This window comes from Canis aureus, chromosome 22 (assembly GCF_053574225.1).
Source record: "Canis aureus isolate CA01 chromosome 22, VMU_Caureus_v.1.0, whole genome shotgun sequence".
Classification (NCBI taxonomy): Eukaryota; Metazoa; Chordata; class Mammalia; order Carnivora; family Canidae; genus Canis; species Canis aureus.
Window position 1 is genome coordinate 49,929,546 of NC_135632.1, and position 21,715 is coordinate 49,951,260.

The following is a 21,715-nucleotide window of genomic DNA, read 5'->3' on the forward strand; positions in this document are numbered from 1 at the left end:
CCACTCCTGAACTGACTAAGGGTATGTGGTTTTCATAGGATGTCACCATCCCCAGGGCTTTACTCAGGTTCCAGTGAAGCCTCAAATTATGCCACATCAAAACCTTTTACTTGAAGTGTGCTTCCAAACCTCAGACTGGCTTTCTTACTCATCAGGAGTGAGGTATCACATTTCCTTCACATGCTCTTTTCATGCCATCTTTCAGATCATAGAACCAAAACACTGCCATTTTGTAACAGCTATTTCAGAGGAGTATGTGATGTACACATACACACACACACAGAGAATTAAGAAGCCAAAGCTGTCAGCCATTGGAGTTTGTTTCAATCGGGTCATTATTCTGCAGTTTTCACATCTTTGATTTATGCCTAACAAAATATTATGGTGCTTCAGGGCAGAAGCCATGACTTTCCTATTCCCTTACAGGGCCAGGATGTTATAAGCATGCAAAGTAGGGATAAAAGATACTCTGACATTTCAATTTGTAGCAGAGATAGGTGTACTTTTAAAAAGGTAAAGAATTTAAGATGTGAATAATTAATGAAAAAATTCTATCCCAAAATTTTTATGATGAATAAAATATATTTAAGATATAGTTTTCCTATAAAACTATAATTTAAAATAAGCATACTTTATTACACTTTGTGTATGCTTACAAATCATCAACTTTTTAAAAAGATATAATGCTCTTACACTATGATCTAGCCCTTACCTGCCCCAACTCATTTATGATATCATCTCTGAAATGACAGCTCCATCCTCTAAGCTGCTCAGGCCAAACCTGGGGATGATCCTTGATGCCTTGCTTTTGTCACATCCTACCTGCAACCCATGAGCAAATCCTTGTGATTCTGTCTTGAGCATATATGCGGAATCCAACTCCTACCACCTCCACACTTCCTACCCTGGCAGAGAACACTGCCACCACTGTCTCGGATCACTGCTATGGCCTCGTGACTGCTCCTTCTGCCCCTAACCCTTCTAGTCTGTGTCATCACAGCAGCCAGAGTGGCCCCACTAACACATACTCCTGACCACTCAGCCTCTGCTCAGAACCTCCAGTGACTCCCACATCCCCTGGAGCCACGCACAAGCTTGCCTGTGACCTGAAAAGCGCTATGTGATCTGCCTTTCCATTCCCTCTGTTGTAGTTCTGGACTCATCTCCTCTTTCCCTTGCTCACTTCAGTACAGAGACGTGAGGCCCAAGTCCACTTCAGGTCTTCACTCACTTTCCTTGGGAGGCCTCCTCACCACCCCATCAAGGACACTACCCACACCCTTCCTCACCTTGTTTTTCCCCTTAGCACTTACCATTTACACATACTAAATATTTACTTATCTTCCTCATTATCTATCTTTCCCTCTAAAATATATACTCCCTGAGGGCAGAGTTTTTCTTCTTTTTGTTTGCTGCTTTATGATCACTGCCAAGAAACGGGTCTGGCACTAAGTCAGTGTTAGCAAATTCTTATTGAATTAATTGAATGAGTTCTAATTCCTATTTATTGGAAGATTCTAGAACTCATCTAGTTTCTTTAAAAAAACTTACTTCAGCGCTTCATTTGCTAATAGATTTGACATTGTTACCTTTTTTAAAAAAAAAGATTTTATTTATTTGAGAGTGAGAGTGAGCATGAGTGGGGGGAGCAGCACAGGGAGAAGCAGACTCCCTACTGAGTAGGGACCCAATGTGAGGCTCGATCCCAGGACCCCGGGATCATGACCTTAACCGACTGAGCCACCTAGGCACCTCACATTGCTAACTTTTTACCCAAGAGTTTGATAAACAGATTTCTCTCTGTATCTATAGCATCCAGGAAAGTCACCAATGCTTTTTTCTCTAATGAGAGTCCAGATAAGACAGAGAAAAAAAAAAGTAAGAATTGTTCTGATATGCCCCTTGAGAGAGGCAGAGTGGGTGCTATATGCTCTTCCCACCCTTGCTTCACAAGAGGGAAGAAAAGCTGTTCAGCAAGGCTCAGGAATTCTCACAGGCCCAGGACCCATGTGGAACTGGGACATGCTCCTTGCCCACAGGTGTTTCCTCAACCAGCACCACATGCAGACAGGTTAAGTTTGTCAGGCTCCCCTCCTCCCATGATCCCTGCTGTTCCTAGCCCCTGGAGGATTGGCACTCCACCAGCCAGCAGTGCCTAGAGGTCCTCACAGCTAAGGCCATGCCCTTCACGAAGAGACGGAGAAAAAGGAAATACCCAAACTTCTGATGGTGGCTATAGTGCAGAAGAATCACTGGTGACTGAGTGAACAGGCCACTCAGAAAAGGCATTTCTTGGGACACCTGGGTGGCTCATCATCACCTTGGTTAAGCATCAGCCTTCAGCTCAGATCATAATCCCTGGGTCCTGGGATCAAGCCCCACATTGGGCTCCCTCAGCAAGAAGCCTGCTTCTCTCTCTTCCCCCATTAATGCTCTCTCTCGCTATTTCTCTTTCAAATAAATATATAAAATCTTAAAAAGAGAGAGAATGAGCAAAAGATATCAATGGACATTTTACTGAAGAGGAAATACAGATAAAAAGTAAGCACCTGAAAAGATGTCCAACATCATTAGCTGTAAGAAAAATGCAAATTAAAATCACAATGAGGTATCAATATAAATCCATCAGAATGGCTAAAATGAAGATACCACCATTCTGGCAAGGATGTGAAAACTGGTTTACTCATCCATTGCTAGTGGGAATGTAAAATGGTAGAGGCCTGAAAAATAGTTTGGCTGTTTCTTATAAAACTAAGCATGCAAATGGAGCAAATGGAGCTCAGCAATGTTACTTTTGGACATTTATTCAGAGGAATGAAAACTTGAGTTCATGCAAAATCTGTACAAATATGTTCAAAGCCTCCAAACTGGGATCAGCCAAAATATGTTTTTCAATGGCTAAATGGATAAATGAACTGTGGTACATCCACATCACAGAATAATACTCAACAATAAAAAGGAACAAGTTACTGATACACAGATTAACTTGGATGAATCTCCAGGAAAGTGGGCTGAGTGAAAAAAATCCAGTCTTAAAAGGGTATATATTGCATGACTTATTCATGTAACACTTTTTAAAAAGATTTATTTATTTTAGGGAGAGGGAGAGAGCACACATGTGTGTGTGCATGCATGAGCAGGGGGAAGGGCAGAGGGAGGAGAGAGAGGCAGACTCCTTGATGAGCTCGGAGCCTAACGTAGGGCTCAATTCCAGGATCACGAGATCACAACAAAAATCAAAAGTCAGGCATTTAACTAACTGAGCCACCCAGGTGCCTCATTCATGTAACATTTTTTTAAAAACACAAAATTTTACAAATGAAGAACAGCTGGTGGTTGCCAGGGATAAGAGATGAAGAGAGTGGGATGGAGGGGGCAGAAGTAGGTGGGGTTATAACAAGACTAAAAGAATCCTTATGGTGGTGAGCTGTTCCGTATGCTGATGGTGAATTCACAAATCTACACATGATAAAATTATACAGAACACACAGGAGCACAAGTAAAACTGAGGAAATCTGACCAAGATCAGTGGATTGTATTAATATCAATATCCTGACTTGTGACATGGCTCTACAGTTTTATAAAATGTTATCATTGGAGGAAACTGGGGAAACTGGGTACATGGGATCTCTGTGTATTAATTATTTCTTACAAGCATGCAAACCTACAATTATCTCAATAAAAATTTCAATGAAAAAAATCATAAAGTCATTACTTTGCCATGTCTGATTATGCACCTACCTTCTCCCAAGTCTTTGGGTTCTACCTGAATATGTCATTGTGCAAGAGAGCAAGATTGTATAGTTGATTCAACTGATTGTTAATTAAACCCACTAGATTTACATAAAACTCCCCAAAATCCTACTAAGTCAGCCTGATTTTACATTCTGCACACTATTCATATTTCCAGATAGATTGGAAAAAAAGGATCATCTTTTTAAATAGTAATGTGTTAAATATGACATAATCATATTTAGTTTTAGTACTGTTCTCATGGTGACAATAATTATCCATCTAATGGTTATCCCATTTCATGATTTAATTAAAGTTGTTATCAACAAAAATAGTATAGGTTGATTAATGTGATCAATTAGATAATTTTCATGATCGCTTTAATGATTCCATCTTTAGAGACTACAGCTTTAAGTGACACAAAGACAGTTCATGCCAAAGGGAAAAAAATGTCAATAAAGTGATGGGAGTGTACTTACTATGTACAAAAAGTGGGTATTATTATATTTCCAACATAATTGATTTATCCTTATGGTTACTTGGTTTTACTGCTTCTCTCATAACACAAATTAGATTTTTTTAATTTACAAAATATAGTCTATATATCAATTTATGGATTTGACAGTATCTGCAAAATCTCAGAAAATTGTTTTAACAAGGTCCTAGTTCTAGAATGACATTTCCAATTCTATTTAGCCTGAGAGTGGAGTCTGCATAAGCTCTTCCATATTAAATTAATGTCTAACATCAAATCTCTATCTCTGCCTGAAAATAATCTTTCATAAAATAAACTTAAGCATCTTTCTTCACATATAAATCATGATTGTGAATACACAGAGTCAGGCAGAGGACATCTGCCTGATTTAGTCCATGTCTGCTAGTGTCATTGCCCTTCATTTCTGTGCTGCCACCTTAGTACCCCACTTTTAGTTTTAGGCTCTGTGCCCTGAATGGGCCCTGATACCAGAGTGGATCAGAATGGCCCATGTGTGCAGTCCCATAGGAACAGGCCTGCTATAGGCTTCTCTGGAACAAAGAAACCACACACAAAGTAGAGGGGCTCTTCACTATGAGGTTAAATCTGTGCCTGAGGGCAGCAGTGCACTTCCCCCTCCCAGATGTTTTCCTGGGCAGTGCAGCCACATGCCAATGAGGTCCAGTGTACAAGGGCCAAACTGCAGAGCAGCATACAGTCTTACCACATAAGCTCATGGGTTACAGGCTCCAACTGTGCAGTCCTTAAAGGATGGCCCTTAGGCTGTGAGCTGGGGTGGGACTGTGGAGAGGGGCTGGAGCCCCTGATGGTGGACTCACATATCCACACAAACTTCCATGAGTTTATTAGAAGGCAGAAAACGGAACAAGTTGCAGGATGAAGACTTAAATCTAATCATATCAATAACCAGGTTAAATATAAATGCCATAATAACCCCTTTAAAAGGCAGAGACTGTCAAACTGGATAAAACAGTAAGACCAATTTTATTTTTCCTGAACTTTAGGAAACAAACTGAGGGTTGCTAGAAGGAAGATTGGAGGAGGGATGGGGTATTTGGGTGATGGGCATTAAGGAGGGCACTTGATGGAATGAGCGCTGGGTCTTAGATAAGACTGATGAATCATTAAATTCTACCTCTGAAACTAGTAATATACGTTAACTAAATTGAATTTAAACAAAGAATTTAAAAAAAAAATAGTAAGACCTAATCATATACTACCTAAAAGAAACATCCTTAAAATACATAAACACAAATAAGTTAGGAGAAGACTGTTTAAAAAAAGAAAGAAAGAAAAAAGGCTACCATGCCAATATTAGTTTGAGGAGAGAGAATACATGGGAAACACTGTATGACACCAGAACACGTTATGGAAGCACATTAATTAATCATTAATCCTAAATGGGAAGACCAGGGAAAGATGATGTCTGAACTGGTCCTTGAAGGACAAGAGGCCCTCTGATAGCAGCAACTGGATGGGAGAAAATTTGAGGACTAAATGAACTCCCGGTAGACACAGAAACAGGAAGACACAGACGTGGCAGTGCTGGTGAAAGGAGGAGTGACGGCTGGGGGAGGGGAAGAAAGAGAGCTAAGAGGCAGATCACAGATCTTAAGTCCCTTCCAAAGGATGCTGGACTTTATTTTATGAAAATGAGAACAACCAAAGGCTTTTCAGATCACACGTCAGATGGTGAGAACTGTTTGTTACAAATATCAGATAGCAGAGGAAGAAACTGAAGTCAAGGAGAACAATTAGGCACTCACTGAAATACTCCAGTGAGGCATGACAACAGGGGCCCGGGGCAAGGTGGACGGCACCTCAGGAAGGAGGCTGATGGAAGTGGCATTCCAGGGGCAGAATCAGCAGGTGGGAGACAAAAGAAATCTCTAAAGGAAAAGAGATTCCATGATTTCAAAGTGAGTTACCATGATGACAGGGATCCCATTTGTTGTGACAGAAAACCAGAGAAAGAAAAACACACAAGAGTGGGGTCCCTGGGAGGATGCTGTGCTCTCAGAGTGGCTGAGGGGCGGTACCTCCAGAATGGCCATGGGAAGGTGTCCTCAGGCAGCTAGAAAGGCAGAGCCAGCAGATGGAGGCAGATTTATGAGTCTGCTGCAAAGACAAGACAGCTATGCTACAAAAGCAGCTACCATACAGTAATTACATCAAGCTTAAACCCAGGCCTCTTTAGGAATTAACTACCCAATACATCTTTTCCAGTTTTTAATCTAATCTCTTCCAAAGGGTCAATATTTCACACAATTTTATTTAAAAAAAAAATTTTTTTAAGATTTTATTTATTCATGAGAGACACGGAGAGAGAGAGAGAGAGAGAGAGAGAGAGAGAGGCAGAGACACAGGCAGAGGGAGAAGCAGGATCTGTGCAGGGAGCCCAATGTGGGACTTGATTCCGGGTCTCCAGGATCAGGCCCTGGGTGGAAGGTGGCACTAAACCGCTGAGCCACCCAGGCTGCCCACACACAAACAATTTTATTGAAAATCAAGATACATAAACTTCAAAAATATTCAAAGATTTTTAACCCACAGCAAATTGTTTCCTGCTTCGATATTAGTAATATTTACTTGTAATTAAGTTAATTAGCCCCATTTATGTCTATAGCACAGCTTCTCAGATTATCTGTGGTAAAGGACTGATGTTTTAAATTTCTAGTCCATTACAGATCTACCTATGGCCCTACTGTGAACTGAACTGCGTACCACCCAAATTCATATGTTGCAGTCCTAACCCCCTACTGTGGCTATAACTTGGAGACAGGGTTGACAAAGGCATAATTAGGATTAAATGAGGCCATAAGGCTGGGCTCTGATGTGACAGGACTAGTGTCCTTATAAGAAGAGCTCCCAAAGAGCGCTCTCTCTCTCTCTCTCTCCCTTCCTCTGAACACATATGAAAAAGAGATCATATGAGCACACAGCAAGATGGAAGCCAATTATGAGCCAAGGGAAGAGACCTCAGAACAGAATTTATCCTGCTGACACTTTGATCTTGAACTTCCAGCCTCCAGAACTGTGAGAACTAATTTCTGTTGTCTAAACAGCCACCAAGTCTGTGGTATTTTGTTAGGCAATCAGAGTAGACTAATACATACCACATGTGATCAAAGAGTTTGTACAACATGCAGCTCACCATGCAAGTTGCACAGTACTCTGTTTGGTCTATACCTTGTTCAACAACATGAGTCCACTGGCCACATGTTTAAATGTCACAGTGATGTCAAACTGCCTTAGGCATTTCTAAACATGCCCGGCTTCTGTGCTAATCTCACTGTTGACTAGTATCAAATACTTGGTGGACTAACAGCAGTCTACAGACCATGCTTCAACCAGTACTGGTTTATTGTCTTTCTGTGATAGTTTTTTTTTTAAATGTGCAACATTTAGCTTAGGCACAGAACTCAAAATAAAGGCATGAATATTAAACACGTATGAAACCAGATGTATGTCATGGGGTGAGGGGAATAACAGAGAAGCTCAAGATTCCATCATATACCTAGGCAAGATCCCACAAGACACTGCAGAATGCAGATTCTTAAAAATGAACAGCACTGTGCCTTGTTTATAATGCCTCTTCTATTCTGTTTCTCTTTTGCTTTTCCTTCAGTCTCTGTAATCATATCCACACAGAACTCATTATAATTAGATTACAAGCTCAAAGCTGGATTACTTCTTCCATTGACAATATATATACCAAACACACAAAACAGATGCCCTCAAGGGACTCTGACTTAGATGGATAAGCAAATTAACTCCCATGATCCTGTCACTGAGGTGAGGACCCTCTATTCCAGATGAGGATACGTCCAACTTTCTGATGGCCATTCCAGAGGATCTTTGATGCACGAGACCTAATGCACACGTTCAGTTTTCATTCTGAGTCCCTACTGGTTTGTTTCCTATAAAAGAGTGTTCATTCATATTCAAACTTCACCTACCTTCTGTAGCACAACTGAGGACAACGATTACCTCTTCTGCATAGGTGGAAACAGGCTAGAAATGAGTGGAGATCATCATGGTTTCAAGCCAGCATCATGCCTTGGCAAATAGGTAGGTTTACAAGACCACAGAATATATTTTGTGCAAACGGGATTGCTGTGAAAAACTTTGCTGGCTAAACTTTCCTATTTTTTTCTATGTCCAAGGAAGAGGTAATTCAGCGTTAGCATTTTCACTTCTTCATAGTTCTTATAACCACAGGACTCAGTAAAGAAGACCTAGTAAAGAACAGAATTTCAAAACTGCAAAGGCCCAGAATAACCAATGGCAACCTCCCTGTAGCAGATGCCAGCCATTTGTCTAAATAAATTTCCTTTCTTTCTTTTCTTTCTTTCTCTTTCTTTCTTTCTTTCTTTCTTTCTTTCTTTCTTTCTTTCTTTCTTTCTTTCTCTCTCTCTCTCTCTCTCTCTCTCTTTCTTTCTTTCTTTCTTTCTTCTTTCTATAAATTTATTTTTTATTGGTGTTCAATTTGCCAACATATAGAATAACACCCAGTGCTCATCCTGTCAAGTGCCCCCCTCAGTGCCCGCCACCCAGTCACCCCCCCCCCCCCCGCCCACCTCCCCTTCCACCACCCCTAGTTCGTTTCCCAGAGTTAGGAGTCTTTCATGTTCTGTCTCCCTTTTTGGTATTTCCCACTCATTTTTTCTCCTTTCCCCTTTATTCCCTTTCACTATTTTTTATATTCCCCAAATGAATGAGACCATATAATGTTTGTCCTTCTCCGATGGACTTATTTCACTCAGCATAATACCCTCCAGTTTTTCACTCAGCATAATACCCTCCAGTTAGATGGCTATAATTAAAACAGCAACAACAAACCCAGAAAATAAGTGTTGACAAGGACATGGAGAAACTGGAATCCTTGTGCACTGCGGCTGGTAATGTAAAATTATGCAGCTGAGCAGAAAGCAGTTCAGTGGATCCTCAAAAAATTTAATGTAGAGCTACTATATAATTCAGCAATTCCACTCCTAGATATATACCCAAAAGAACTGAAAGCAGGGACTCAAACAGATAACCATATGCCAATCTTCACTGCAGCATTATTTATAATTATATTAAAATAGCCAAAAGGTGGAAACAACTCAAATGTCCAACAACATATAAAGAGATAAACAAAATGTGGTCTCTATCCATACAATGCACTATTATTCAGATACAAAAAGGAACGAAGTTCTTACACATGCCACAACACGGATGAACTTTGAAAACACTATGGTAAGTGAAAAAGGCCAGACACAAAGGGACAAACAATTCTGTGAATCACTTATGTAAAACATCTAGAATAGGCAATTTCACAAAGTCAGAAAGTAGAGGTTAGGAGGGGTTGGGTGAGAGGGATCTGAGGAGTTAATGCTTAAAGGTGATGGCTGTGCAACACAGTGAATGCAATTAATCTCACTGCATTGGACACTTAAGATAGTTAAAATGGCAAATTTTGTTGTTTATATTTCACCAACAATAGAAAATGTTGTAATAAAAGGCTCACAACTATTACTACACCCATATTTTTACCATCTTTACTATCATAGCAATGTTTTGGTGTTCTTTTCTTGGGAAAGTTTTGTGACTGGTACTACCTCACTAACAGACATAGCACAAGCTCTTCTTGGTGAGTATTGTGACTACTCACTTACACACAAGCTAAGAGCCTTACACAATTCTTATGCATTAGGGGTATGTCCCTGCAGTTACATAAATAATTACATTCTTCCCTCTGCCCTTGAAAGCATTGATGCTAGAGTCTACTTAAGTCAAGCAGGGTTCTTCTTTGCAAGCTACAAACACCAATTCTGTTTTACTTAGACAAAGAAGGGGTTTGTTAAAAGGAAATCAGGAAGCTTACATACCCTCTAAAAGATCTACAGAGCCAGGCTTGGCAGTTACCCAGCCAGGCGCAATGTCCAAAATCGGCCACAGCTGTAAAACAGAGACCTCACACCCCTGACCACAGCCACTGCCAGAGTATCCCTCACCAAAGTGGATTCTGTACATTGCTTCCTTCCTCTGACCACTAGCTTCCAGTTCAAAGTTTGGAGTGGCAAGGTTATAACTGTCTGAATATAGACCATGTCCCCATGTCCACACCCAAGAAGCAAGGGAGGCTAGGAAGGCAGCACCCTGGCACTGCCTACTTCTGGGATACTGAGGGTGGACTCTGCCTTACAAGGTCAGAGATTCCGTAGACATAAAAGGGGGTTTTGATGCTCAAAGATCAAAAAGAATGACTCATGCTCACTGGACCATGTCTTTAGGCAAACCAATTTGCAAATTAGAAATTTAAGCTAAGCATGCCTGACAAGGGTTCTCAGCAGAGGAAGCAGTACACTTAAAATACCAAGAAAGCAAGAGCTCAGTCCTTTGGAGTACCATCAAGGAGCTGGGTATTATTAAGTGTGGGGAGGAGAGCAGTGGGGAAGAGCTGCAGGATTTCACAAATGAACTGCAAAACTAAACCTGGATTTCAACCTTGAAAATGGTAGACAGCCTGAAGGCTTTTAAGGAGAATTTGCCCTGGAGACTCCACGCTCCTTCAGCAGGACCACCTTCCTCTCTGCTCACAGTGTCCTGTCCCGAGCCCCTCGCTCCAGGCTCCTTGACTGTGGTCACTCCTCCTCAAAAATACCTCCTCTCTGACTCTCGAGGAGGCTGAGTTCTTCTGTACACTCCAGCCATTTTCTGTGTCTGTGTGTGACTGCTTGGTGTTCTATGTTCATGCTAGACAAAGCTCCAAGATGCCAGGGACCAAGCCTGCTTCTGCTCAGGGCCCAGGAGGAGGTGCAGTCAGTCCCCAATATCTGTTGGGGCAGGGGCACACTCAACCCCAGAGGCAGAGGCCAACGTACTTCCCTTCTCCAACACCACAGAACACTCTGGCCACATCAGCAAGGAGAAAGCAACATAAGGGAGTAGAATTATTAAGCAGAGAAAGATGCTTTGTCTCTCTCACTCCTCTTCCTCAGTTCCTAAAATAAATAAGAGTGGGGGTGGGGTGGAGGTAGGAAGGCAGATGCAGTGAGGACCAGCAGAGGCCTAATTTCCAAATTTGCTCTTCTCCACGGCAAACTCTTCTTCTGTTTTCAATATCAAAATGCTAGCAATTTATGAGGAATCTAATGGAGACACGTTACCTCAAACCTCAGGTTTTCTGGGAACCATTTTAACCAAATCCAAGGAGCTGCTGCTGCTATAATGTGCCAGTATCATCTCTCTGCTTTGGATTTATTTGTTTGTTTTGCAACAGAGTGATCATTTCTATTTTCAAATGACAACATTCAATGTACTCCAGCATAATCACATAATATACTTAGAAAGTATTAAGTAAAAAAGTCATTGAAATCAGCACATTGAGGAAACTAAAAACCAATCAAATGATGAAAATGAGGAAGCTTAAAAAAGACTGCCAACTTATCTCTTTAGTCTAGGGTATGACTAACATATGGACGGCAGAATTATCTTTCTCATTTTAGACTCACTTTCAGAATTAGCAACAGACTAATTGTCCTGTTCTGTCACCACATCTTTAGATATATCCATATTTTATTAATCTCTCTAATTAGCCATCATTTTTGAGAATTTCCTCACTGGACTTAGAGATGTAATATTTATGATCACTTTTATAATGCTAGAAACAGTGCATCTGTGTAGTACTGCAGCTCACTACCAGCCATGAGGAAGTGTCAGCATGCAAACCAACACAGCAATACTAAATGATTAATTAACAAGTCAGAGGAAAAAAACTGTTTAAAAAGCACCACAGTTGGGGAAAAAATCAACAGACTGAGATCACTGAAAAAATATATGGAGAGAGCATAGTCTATGATACAATATATACAAAATTTAAAAAGAGGCAAAACGAAGTGGCAAAAGAAGTCAGAAAAATGGTTAGTTTTGGTTAGCACTGATTGGAAGGGCAAGAAGCGGCTTCTGGTACAATGTTCTATGTCTTATGAATACGTTCACTTCTTGAGACTTCACTTAGCTTGACATCCATAACCAGTATCTCTATGTATGCTATACTTTAATAACAAGTTCCTTAAAATATTTTAATATTCCCTTAAAATATCCTATAAATATTTCAAAATATAGCATTCTATTTCAGCTCTACTTTAAGAAGTAACAGTAGAGGTCTAGAGGTCCCTTAAAATTCTCCTAGGGTCTAAAATAATTTCAAAATTAACTGACTTCAACTGGCACATACAATAAATGTAACACACACACACTATACTGCTTTTTAGCGGTGTAGAGCAGTTACAAAGGATTTAAATCACAGATTTATGTGTAATGAGTTTCTGGGAAAAGCTGTTATCTTGTTCACTGGTTGTATATTCACAAACACTGAATTTCAAAATGCCTCTTATCTAATTAAAATATTACAACATGCCCAGCACACCCACTATAGGTAATATATTAGAGGTTTACTATTATGTTGACAAGAATGGATTTTGTAGTGAACTAGGTATAAATTAGAATAAGCATAATGATATGCCAGTAATATAAAATATGGTATAAGCTAAACAGAAAATGAAGTATTCTTCTTTAGTTCATAAATTATTATCATATATTAAAACTATCTGAAAATACCAAAATAAACTCCCTTTTTCCAGATATAAAAATACTACTACAGAATTCTGGTTTTTATAAGTTAATGAAGCCACCTAAATCCAAATCTCTCAATACATCCTCAAACAAAACAGATCAATGAGGAGAGAACAAATGAAGGTATCCATTATTTATGACTACAACATAACTAGGAGATAGGGAATGCCATGAACTTCAGGTTACATGAAAACAGGGAAGTCAACACCCAGATCCAGGAACACCAGTTCTAGAGCCCATATCTATGTGGGGAATCAAGTCAGAAACTTTGAAAGAAAAGTAGAGAGGGAAATAGAGTTCTAGGATGTTGGACGACAAATATAATCACTAACAGAAAAAGAAATCTCCACTGTGAGAAACTAGAGAAAACAGGTCTGGCATAGGTGGATCAGAGATTCCTGGAAAATCAAAATGACAGAGCTTAAAAATGAATAGAACCAGAGTCTGTAGTCATAGGAAGGCACCACTTCTGGGGGGGAAGAATTACACAGAAGGATCGGGTGTTTTATGAAGGCTGGTGATTATGGAAAAGAAGAAAGTAAAAAGTAGAAATTATGGTCCTGCACAAACCAGAGCAAACTCACACTTCTCACCACAAAGAAAGTACTCCTTAAAGAAAACAGTCTTTTTTTTTTGCACATCAAAACCACAGTGAGATGTTACCTCACACTAGTTCGAATGACTACTATTAGAGACAAGAAATGACAAGTGTTGGCAAGGATGTGGAGAAAAGGGAACACTTGTGCACTGTCGGTGGGAATGTTAATTGGTGCAGCCACTGTGGAAAACAATATGGAGGTTCCTCAAAAAGTTAAAAATAGAACTGCCATAGGATTCTGCAATTCTACTTCTCGGTATATATTTGAAGCAAAGGAAAATACTAGTTTGAAAAAACATATGCATCCAGCATTACTTCCAACAGCTGAGATATGGAAGCAACTTCAGTGTCCCTGTAAATGGGAGAGGGCATCAAAAGGTACAAACTTTCAGTTATAAAATAAGTAAGTCAAGGGAATGTAACAATCAGCACAGGATTAACTACAGTTAATACTGTATTGAATATGTGAATGCTGTTAAGAGAGTAAATCTTAAAAGTTCTCATGACAAAAAGATTTTTATAACTATATGGTGTTGGAAGTTAACTAGACTCATTGTGATGATCATTTCACAATATACACAACATTGAATCATGCTGTATATCTGAAACTAATATGTCAATTGTACTTCAATAAAAAAAAATGCTTAGCCAAAGAAAAAGAAAAACAAAGATACAACATTCTTGCCATACCAGAGGAAGGGAGCACCAGAGGAAGGGAGCACCGTGAACCATGGAGCTAGGGGAGCTGCTGCCAGCTTGAGCTACTAAAGCTAGTCCAGGGAAGTCACTCATTTCAAAATGGTCAGAAAAAACAGCAATAACGTCTGAATAGAGGTACTAGAATAAGACAGACATTGAGAATCAAGGGGTTTCAGGTTTGGGGTTTGCTAACCAACAAAATAAAAATGATCAAAAAACCAATAAAGCAAAATAGAAACCAGACAAAAATTGTAACTCAAGAATCAAACCTGAATTGAATGATATTAAGTAAGCATTTACAAATGCAAAAGAAAACCTCCAAGTAAGAAATCTAAAAACTCAGAACAGAAATATCAAACCAATAAACAGGAAGATGTGAAATGAGAGTGACAATCCAGCAAAGAGTCAAAGAAAAAGAAAAAAAATCATCTTAGAAGTGAAGAATAAACCACAAAGTAGCCAACAGAGAATAGGCGGAAATGAAAACAACGGACCTGAAAGAAAGGACTAAAAAGTCAAGATGGAAAAAATAAAATAGAGACGTCAAAGTGAAATAAAATGATCCATATAGAAGACAGGAAAAGAAGTTCCAACACACATACAACTGAAGACCCTGAAGAAAAACAAAAGAATGTAATTAACATTGAATATAATTCAAGAAAATGTTCCAAAAATAAAAGAAGACCTGAAACAACATTTGAAAGGGCCAACTGTGTATCTGTGGTTTGAACCAGTCAACTCTGAGACATATACCTACTTATAAAACTATTACATTTTAAAGATAAATTTAAAAAGTAAGAATAGACCCCTGGCCCTCAAAGTAAAACATCCGACTCACTCACAAAAAGAAAAAAGCCAGGCTGACATCAAAGTCTGACAGGAATAAACAAAGACAACATTGCAGTAACATTTTCAAGAAATTTTAAGAAAACTGAACCAAAATATTTTTTATAAAGCTAAGTTGTCCTTCAAATAGTAATGTCATAGAATAATACTCTTAAATATTCAAGAACTTAAAAATTCTTCTTGAGGAATCTTTTGCTACTCAAAGTAGGGTTCACTGGCATCCAGTATATAAGTATATAAGGAGTATATAAGGGATATATAAGGGGATATATATAAGGGATGAGAATCTAGGTGTTACCCAAGAAGTCCAAATGATTCATATGCCCATTACTGTTGGAGAAGCAGTGTACAAGAGAACAAGTTTCATGACAAAAGAGGTGAGTGTTAGGGGAACTTTGGCAGAGTGACTGATGGCAAACACCAGGGAGATCTGTCTCCTAGGATAAAAAAGATACAAACAAATGCTGAATATTTTGACAAAGTAGAAATAATACAACTGAAATATTAGGAGAAAGGAGAAAGGAAATATATTAATTGTCAAACAGATAACACATAATCAAAATATGTTTTTTAAAACTGACAAACCTGGGACACCTGGGTGGCTCAGTGGCTGAGCATCTGCCTTTGGCTCAGGGCATGACCCCAGGATCCTGGGATCGAGTCCTGCATCATGCTCCCTGCGTGGAGCCTGCTTCTCTCTCTGCCTATGTGTCTGCCTCTCGCTTTTTGGGTCTCTCATGAATAAATAAATAAATTCTTTAAGACATAAAAATAAATAAATTTTTAAAAATGACAAATCTAGTAGTAGAAATCTAAATAAAGGGAAAATAACTAAGGACATTATAGGAGCTATAACTATAAAGGTACAAAACAACTCTACCTGAATACCTCCCCACAAAAAGAGAGTATACACCACATAGAGAAAGAAGCACAGTAAATATAACATAATGCCATAAAATAACATAACAAAGTTAAGACCAAACACAATGGCATCTCAATTAATGCAAATAGGCTTAATACATCAATTAAAAGTAAAATATTTCAAACTATATCTTCCAAAAGAAAACTAAATCCTATGCTTTGGACAAGAGACACATCTCAATGAAAGTGATTCAGGAAAGCTAAAAATAAGGGCATACTAGAGAAAAAAAGAAAAATGGAAAGGAAGGTACATAATTCTAATATCAGACAGTAAAATTTAAGTCCAAAAACACTAAAAATGACAAAGAAATATTTTTATCATGTTAAAGTCACAATTCATTTTTTTTTTTTTATTGGTGTTCAATTTACTAACATACAGAATAACACCCAGTGCCCGTCACCCATTCACTCCCACCCCCCTCCCTCCTCCCCTTCTACCACCCCTAGTTCGTTTCAAAATCAAAATAAGTAACATAGCAATTACATTCATAAACCAGAAGCTACAACAGATGTTTTATAACAGGAGCACAGTATTTAATAGGAGATTTTATTTTCTTAAAAAGAAATTTATTTGTGAAGGGGAGAGAAACAGAGAGAGAGAGAGAGACAGAGGGAGCTCATGTGTGGGAGAGTGAGGCAGAGGGAGAAGGAGAAGCAGACTCCCTGCCAAGCAGAGAGCCCAAAGCAGGGCTCGATCCTAGGACCCTGAGATCATGACCTGAACCAAAGGCAAATACTTAACCCACTGAGCCACCCAGGCATCCAAATAGGAGACTTTGATATCACTCTTAAATCAAGACGAGTGGACAAAAAGTAATAATTTAGGAGATCTAAACAATACGTTTCCTATGGTGGAGCTTACAGAGAAACAGATATAGATACTGATAACATTACATGAGTATAATAAAGGGCCTATTTTCTTCTCAAGCACACATAGAACATTTAAAAGTCTGATCCTGTGTCAGGTCACAGAAAAAGTCTCAAACTTAAAAGGCATGTATAGATCTAAAAAGGAAAATCTGAATATTCTCTTAAGTAAAACATGTATGTACAATACTGTTAATAAACTCCAGGCAAGAAGACAAAGAAAAAAAAATTAGTCTAAGGTCACAAGTACAGGTGTTCTAACTTTTGACTGCATTCACGTGCTGTTTAAGTAATATTCAACTATTTTGAAGACACAGCAAAATGACAGACTCTCAAGAATCAACATATATTTGAAATGCAAACTCCATTTTATTTTGGAGAAATATTTTTAACCTCCTTTAAAATTATGAATCCTACCTTATTCTTTGCCCATAGAATTCACCAGGATCTACCTCATTTTAATATAAATATTTGTAGGTTATTCTAGTTTTCTCAAACTGTTTTACAAGAATGAGGGTAAATAAGGGCCTCTCATGATTCATAAAAATACCATCTCTCCAGGGCACCCAGCTTAGTCAATTAAGCGTCTGCTCTTGACTTCAGCTCAGGTCATAATATTGAGATCCTGGGATCCAGTCCCGCGTTGGGCTTTGCTCAGTGAACAGTCTGCTGTCCCTCTCTCTCCCTCTCCATCCCTCCACCCATCCGTATGCACTCTGTCTCTCAAATAAATAAATATCTTAAAAAATGATTTTCTTTCTGATGTCTATGGCAGAGTTTTTTCTTGCATTAATATTTTAACATATGAAATGAAGTTACTGTATTATATTTCTGCTTCATAATTGCTTTAAAATACTAATAGTGGGTCTCGAAATAAAAACCTTCTATAATGTGTGACCTCACAATTCTGTGGTTTAGTGGTAATTAAAAACATAATCAAAGAGCTGACAGCACTGTCATTAAGTCCAGTCATGTCTTGCCCACTAGAGATCCTTATCACTGAAAGTCACCATGGATATGTCCTCAACTATCAACTAGTACCCTATCAATTCATCTCACAGCTCCATGTGTGACATCAACTGTATCTTGCCAACAAGAAGAAGAGCAGAATCACAGGCAGCCTGGATTAAAGTCTTAATAATTTCCATAGCAATATTAATAATGCAAGGAGGAGACTAAACGTCTGATAGTCAAAGGAATGAGGATTCCTTCTCTCTAAATAAAGAGGCTATAGTAACTGATGTTTTCACAACTGCAAATGCCTTTGCTCAAACTTCCCATACAAAATGGCTCAAAATTCTTCAGGATTTAGAAAAAAAACCATCTGACTTGCTATCCTCATTCAATTTAAACCTGATCTTATACTAAATATGAAAATACATGCAGGTGTGTATAAGGTGGGAGAAGTAGACATGCTGGGAAATAATCTGACTAGGTTCTTGGAAATCCCAATATTTGTAATGGGGTCAAATGACAGTTCATCTAGTATAATAGTGATTCCTTAATGACATCCACAGATATATCTCTACTTGCAGGGCTACCTGTAATTCTTAAACTTATTTTGTTTTTAAATTTTATATCATACAATAAAGTTGAGGGGTTTTGTGCACAGTTTCATGAATTTTAACAAATAGATAGATTTGCATGGCCGCTAGCATATTGGGAGTACTGAATAGTTCCATCTCCCCCAGAGTCCCTCATGCCATGTCTTTATAGTCATTCAAAACAAAATTAATTTAATTCACTTTATTTTAATGCTTTTTCCCAGGAAAGAGTAAAACAGAACAACCAAAACAATCCCTCCAAAACATCCAAGGATCACTGACTCAAAGATTCAAAGACACAGTGATAGGGTAAGGTTTATGCAAGCTCAGTTCCTTTTTCAGTCCTAGCAAGAATTGACATAATATGCCTGCTCTGTTCCAAAGACATTCTCCGATTAGGGATTTAGTTGTTCCTGTTACACACCAGATAGCTGACTCCTTCTCTCTCTGCCTTTGTAGACTCTATGCCAAGTCCAGGGCTCAAATCCAAAAGGGGCTCAGTAACACTCCAGTGGTCCTAGTGCAGGACACAGCCCCAGACCTCAAGGAAGCAGTCAGAGAAAACTCCAACAAGAAAGAAGCCTGAAGTAGGAGCTATCATCAGAAAAGAGGTGGTGATACATTTCAGAGGATGGCGGTGGCAAGTAGCAAGGAGAACAAAGCCAAGGGTTGTGGAGGACTAGGGAGACAGAGAAATGCAGTAGCAAATGAATGTGAGAAACGGGCTGAAAGCTGATGGATCATCCAGAGAACTGCATCACTGGCCTAAACCACTCCATCCCAAATTTCTCTCTCACGAGGATAAATTACATCAAGTAGAATTTCAGATCAAGGAATAAGGTCTATTTCACATTTATTTAAATTTTATGAAGCTTAGTTTTTTAAAAAGGCAACTTCAAAAACTCCCCAACTGAGGGCATTTTTGCTGAATGACACTGCTACAACAGATTCTCTTCCCAGAGTTGCACAATTACCTGTTTAAACAAGCTCTGGCCTTAGAAGCAGTTTTAAAGAAATTCACTCTTATTAAAAAATTATGACAAATACTCAAATAGGCTGCTCCTTTGCTCTGGCCCCAACCCAATCTTGGTACTATCCTTGACAACAAGCAGGACAAAATATTAGTTATTAATAAACAGCTTTTGCTTTTCCTAACCTGTAGGTGAAAGAGATCCAAGCCTAAAATTACAAGCACACCAGTCATTCATTATCCTTCAACCCATCATCTATCTACTCATCATGTAAGAACTTCTATTATTCTGGAAAGGTCAAAACTGCATTGTAAAATATCATTCAGGGCAGCCCCGGTGGCCCAGCGGTTTAGTGCTGCCTTCGGCCTGGGGTGTGATCCTGGAGACCTGGGATCGAGTCCCACATCGGGCTCCCTGCTTCTCTGTCTGCCTGTGTCTCTGCCTCTCTCTCTGTGCTGCTCATGAATAAATAAAATAAAATCTTTAAAAAAATAAAAAATAAAAAATAAAAAAATATTCAAGTCATAAATTCTAAAGCTCAACAGCATCAGAGGTCATCCTTACATATGACATAAAAAATTTTACATAATTTTTTTAAATTCCCAACAGCATTATTTGTACTAAACAATTAGATGTAAAATGAATTCACTAAATTCTCCTATATATTTGTTTATCTGCACATTAAACACTCCAGGAAGCATACATAAGGATCCTAACACCATGACTGTCTCCACAAACGAGAATTTGTTGACTGGGAGATAGAGGTAGAGGGATTTTATCTCTGTGTTTTTGAACCTTTCAAGTTTGAACAATGAAAATGCAATACTATTCAAAGAATAAATTAAAGCATTTATGTAAAGATCATTATTTCTGTAAGTAAGTACCTTTATAGTTTCCATGCTGTCAGCTGACAACAAAAACGCAACTGTATCAAATGATACCATCAAATAGCAAGCCACAGGGAAGATGATGGAGGCTATCATTGTCCTTACAAAGAGATGTATGTGTGTGTGTGTATACACACACACACACACACACACACACACACACACACACGGGAGAGAACAGCTTCTCCAATAACTTGCTTGGAAGTTACATGTATAAAGCAAAAAGAAGAGTTGAGAAGGAATGCTTGCAGCCAGCTCTTTCTCCCACTAACTGAAGTGCCCCACTGAATATCGTCTACTGTTTTCAGAACTCTTTTCACCTGTGCATGAGGATGTTCTCAGGAGGATAGCACAGCTGCAGCAACAGTGAAGGTCAAGAGCAGCCTCTAGAGGGCACCATCTGTTGACCCAGACAAGGATCCAAAGTACAGAGGCAAAGAAGGGTGGAGGCTGCTCCTGGCAGGACAGGCCTCCTCCCCATGCACTGTCCCAGTGTCCATGTGGAAATAGCCACAGTGCAGGACTAACTGCTCAGTAGCAGGAAATCCAACATTCAAATCCAACAACTTTCTTGGAATGCAGACATAAAGTATTCACCTCAATACCACAGGTCAGAATACTATTTACCAGCCCTTGGGGAAAGAAAAACTTGTGCCAGAATGCACATCAAGTTTCACGAAGCATACTTAGAGCTCAGCTGACACGGTCTTCCATACCTAGACATTTGCTATGAAGGAAGCAGGTGATTTACACTTTAATATGAACTCCTCTCTTTCTGCAAACTACTAACAGTTCACAGAGCAGCAAGCAGAGAGTAAGCCATACTTAGAGCAGCACCATAAACTATGATGAGTACCAACCACTGACAGCAAGGTTTAGTGACATGCTGACCAAAACAACGGGGAAAAAATATCCTGGAAGTTCAAATTCCATTAATATCAGCTAACACATAACTTAATAACTGTATCAGTTGGTCAGGGTTTCAGATAAGACCTTTCTCAAGACTTTAGATTATTAACCTCTTTCTTCCAAAGGAAAGAATAAACAGAGCTTAGCATGCTCATTTTCAAAGGTCATTGACCCTTATCTTAAAGCAAAAAACTACAAAATAAGTACTCAAGTATTTGTTACCCAATTGATAAATCAACTTCCAATCAGATCACAGTTCCATACTATTTAGTCTTTTATATTTTAAAAAAACATTCTTTAGGTTAAGCCCTTAAGTAGTTTCTTGGTTTAGGACTATTGAAACATTCCTCAGAAAAGTCAAATTCATGAGTAAATGTTCCAAATTGTTTAAAATGTTTCTTTTAGTTTGAAATTCTTTACTTAAAAGTTATCAAATAGGGCAGCCCGGGTGGTTCAGCAGTTTAGTGCTGCCTTCAGCCCAGGGCCTGATCCTGGGAAACCGGAATCGAGTCCCACGTTGGGCTCCCTGCATGGAGCCTGCTTCTCCCTCTCCCACTTGCTCGCTCGCTCTCTCTCTTTCTCTCTCTCTCCCCCTGTGTCTCTCATTAATAAATAAAATCTTT

At 39.0% G+C, this 21,715-nt stretch overlaps 1 protein-coding gene across 4 annotated transcripts in view; it reads right to left on the bottom strand.

The window, feature by feature from the left end:
- Window positions 1-21,715, bottom strand: part of ANO10 (anoctamin 10) — a 228,752-nt gene that overhangs the window by 128,538 nt on the left and 78,499 nt on the right. Inside the window, exon 12 of one of the 4 annotated variants that reach the window (XR_013361650.1) lies at window positions 8,188-8,466. The exons of the other annotated variants lie outside the window; for them this stretch is intronic. The gene's annotated coding sequence lies outside the window, so the exon portion shown is untranslated. The remainder of the gene's footprint in view (window positions 1-8,187; window positions 8,467-21,715) is intronic. 4 annotated transcript variants of the gene reach the window in all.